Genomic DNA, 4,102 nt, shown 5'->3' with positions numbered 1-4,102 from the left:
TGTTGCATCTCCGCTTTGGTCTGCTTGATTTCCGAAATTATGTGGGTATTTCTAAAACCATAAAAAACATAGAAAAAAGATTTTTTTTAAAAGGCCTGAAAAAAAGTTTTTTAAAACTAAATTTTGCTTAGCTGACTTCAACGAAATTTGTTTTCCAAAAATTTTGAATCGAGAAAGTTGGGTCATGGCCAGCAATTTGCTGAAAAAGATCTCTTTCATTCTTCCGTTTGCCATGAGTGGGCTGGAAAAGGATGCAGAAAGTAAGAAGACTGCGAATATCCAATGCGTTGTAGCCCATGCATGGCCGAAACGTAGCTGGAAAATGAAAGAATGAGGCCTCGTTTTCTTTCTCATTTATTGGTGAATTTTCGGATATGGTTTCACCGGAAAATGATTGAAATGGGACATCGTATTCCTCATGATATTCCACCTGTTTTTTGGCCAATTTACGCCCAGAAGGGTTTTCGGTTTTGTTTTCTTCTGGCAACGTTGGTGGTGGTACGAGAGGGAAGACATTGGGAAAATGAGTAGCCCGGAGAAATCATGTTTTTATAACTTCAAAATGACCTTTCGTAATCCCGTTTTGGGCTTGATAATCAAGTTCTTCAAAGTGGTTTTGAACGGCAATGTCAACCAAACACATTTCGACCACAAAATAGTTTCGAAAAGCAATGTGGGGCATCAGCCAAGCGGCCCGTTAATTTTCCTTTTTTCAGCACAGCTCTCTGGCTCAAAATATTGTTAATCTTACGTGTTTGTGTCATTGCCATGGTGGTGGCAGCGAGAATCATGATGGAACACTCTAGCTTATAGGTCACTATGCACGAGTAGCATATATTTGCAAGACCTCAAATAGAGATCTGTCCCCGCCAACGGCATCCAATGGGTCATTTGTCTCTTAGAGCTGTTCGTGCTCACATGTACAGATCGAGCCAACCGCTGGGGAAGAAAGCGAAATGTGCTTGGATGCAGTTCATCACTTGGATGAACCGCACCCAAGGGGCCGGTTAATACAAAATATAAAATTTGGGTCCTTTATTATGGAAAGTAAAAGCATTCAAGGCCTTAAAACGAGCATGGGAATGAATCAGGAAAACAAGGATGTTTTTGGATTTAGCTTTATTATTTATATGGTTTATTTGTCATTTTGAAATTTGACGAGTAAAGCATACGATTTGTAATGGACTTATGGATGTAATCACATGGTCGGATACTACTCGTAGTATCGATTGTCGTTGTTTCGGTCTTCTACAGGTCTGTGCATTTATTAAAAGGATTCACAATGTTCCCTTGCGACTTAAAGTGTACAGTTGCGTTTAGAGTCTGTTTTGCTTTTGTTGAGTCTGATGTAAGCTGCCCGGTTCAGGTAAATCAATACCCCGAAGGGGCAGCCCGTATACTTGAACTGTAATAGCCTGCGGGCAAAATTGTGAATGAAGTAAATGCGTTGAGCTTTCTTTTGTTCACCCTCGTTGTGATTGCTTCTTGTGATTGCAACTTCTCTCCCTCTATTCTCTCTTGCTCTCTTTCACTCTGATTATAAGCTTCCGTGACCGGCAAACGAGCTGACAAGTAGGCTTGCGGCGGTGAGGAAGGACCGTCGCGCCGCGCTGGCCCATTGAAGGAAATAGGCCCGTGACAAGTGGCACCATAGCCCGTTCTCGTGCTGGGGAAGGGACTCCGGAGTCGGTGTCGACAGACACGCCGACAGGCTGCGATTTGTGAGCAAGACATCGTGGCGCCTTATCAACACTTGCGCAACACCAAAGGCAAGGCAGTTGCCGAAGCTGAGGAGATGGGTTTACCTCGGGGCCAAGAAGAGTTGGCTGTAACTGTTAACAAGCTGGTGGAAGATGTGACTTCGCATGATGAAGCGATTTCACGCGCATGTGAATCATTCAATGGATTGAATGATGTGGTGGAGAGCCTGCAAGAGCAGGTGAACTTACTAATGGGGCATGTCACTTCATTGACGACTACAGTGACCGATCTTGAGTTGAGGAACCGTACGTTGCAGCGGACGGTGACCCTAAATGGCGGAAATGGTGAGAGACCATCAAGGATTGATGTGCCAAGATCCGCAAAATTCAATGGTTCTCGTGACAGCAAGGCCATTGAGAACTTCTTATTCCAAGTAGAAGACTACTTGGATATCCAGAATGTGACCCTTGAAGATCTAAGGATTAAGGCTGCAGCGGCCTTACTTGATGGGGATGCTATCGCTTGGTGGAGGCAGAAGCGCAATGACATGGAGATGGGTCAATGTGTGATAGACACCTTTGATGACTTCAAAGTAGAGTTGCGCAACTACTTCATGCCAAGAAATGCGCAGAGACAGGCTTACCGGATGTTCGTGAGCTCAAACATACTGGTTCGTTGCAAGACTATGTCAGAACGTTCCAGAAGCTTATGCTGGAGATACCTAACATGCCAGAAGACGACATGCTCAACTGGTTCATTGTGGGACTTCAACCATGGGCACAGTCTGAAGTGGAAATGAGCAACCCCCGTATTTTGGAAGATGTATATGTAGTGGCTGAGTGCTTAGTTGACACTCAGCGCAAGCCTTTCACCCCATCAACCAAAGTTGGGAAGAAGCCTGACCACAGAGGCAAGAAGGATGAGCAGCGCAATGATAAAGGTGAGGCGTCGACACGCCATCAATCCGAAAAGAAATAGAACTTTATAAAGCATAACAACAGCAGCAAGGGTGCGGTTGTGACATGTTGGTTCTGCGGCGATAGACATATCGCCAGGCAGTGCCCAAAGCGCCTTGTAAAGGACGACAGGCAAGCCAATGCTGCATGAGAAGAATGCAGCGATACTGAATACAGTGACACTGAGACCATGCAACCAAGGATGGGGGCCATGCGATCGATTAACGCAGCTAGAAGTTGCGCAGCTAAGAACATGTAGGTCAGTAAGGAACTTATGTACGTCGAAGTCATTATGAATGAAAAGTCTACTTCAGCAATGGTAGACTCGAGGGCCACACACAACTTTGTCTCGCGGGAAGAGGCAGAGCGGTTGAGCTTGAAAACTGGGCCAAAGCAGAGGACTATCAAAACAGTAAACTCTGAGGCCAAGCCCATCCTTGGTGAAGCAAAAGATGTGGCTACTCAAGTGGGGAGTTGGGTTGGCAAAGCCAACTTCTCTGTGGTGCCCCTGGACGATTTCAAGGTGATTCTGGGTATGGAGTTTCTGCGAAGCCAGAATGTTATGATGCTGCCAAAGTTTAACACGTTGACGATCATGGGGTCAGACTTGTCACACACAGTGCAGTGCATTACGCAGAAAGGCAAGTCTTCAGTGTTATCGGCAATGCAACTGAAGAAGGGTGTCAAGCATGGAGAGCAGACATTCTTAGTTGCAGTGCGTGCAGATGAAGGGAAGGTAGAAGCAGCAGTGCCGCCGACCCTAGCCCCACTATTGGAGGAGTTTCGGGGGGTGATGCCCCTGGAATTGCCAAAGCGTCTTCCGCCAAGACGCGAGGTCGACCACAAGATTGAGTTGACCCTGGGAGCGAAGCCTCCTGCAATGGTTCCATACCGTATGGGACCAGCTGAGTTGAAGGAGCTGCGCAGGCAGCTAGACGAGATGTTGGATGCATGCATTATTCGTCCATCAAAAGCCCCATTTGGTGCCCCGGTCCTTTTTCAGATGAAACATGATGGCTCAAAACGGTTATGTGTGGATTATCGTGCCTTGAACAAGGTCACGGTGAAGAACAAGTACCCATTGCCATTGATAGCGGACTTGTTCGATCAGTTAGGCAGTGCCTGTATCTTTTCCAAGCTAGATCTGCGATCGGGTTACTGGCAGGTGAGGATTGCCGAAGGTGATGAGCCGAGAACAACTTGCGTCACCCGCTATGGTGCTTACGAATTTCTAGTAATGCCATTTGGGTTGACAAATGCTCCAGCCACGTTCACGACTTTAATGAACCAGATCTTCTACCCTTACTTAGACAAGTTTGTGGTAGTCTACCTGGATGATATCGTGATCTACAACAGCAACATGGAGGAACATGTCGAGCACTTGCGAACAATGTTTCAAGTGCTGAAGAAAAATGACCTCTGTGTTAAACGAGAGAAGTGTCTCT

This window comes from Nuphar pumila, chromosome 4, assembly GCF_984573655.1.
Source record: "Nuphar pumila chromosome 4, dmNupPumi1.hap1.1, whole genome shotgun sequence".
Lineage (NCBI taxonomy): Eukaryota > Viridiplantae > Streptophyta > Magnoliopsida > Nymphaeales > Nymphaeaceae > Nuphar > Nuphar pumila.
The sequence above is the reverse complement of the archived record's forward strand: the minus strand, read 5'-3'. Positions refer to the sequence as shown.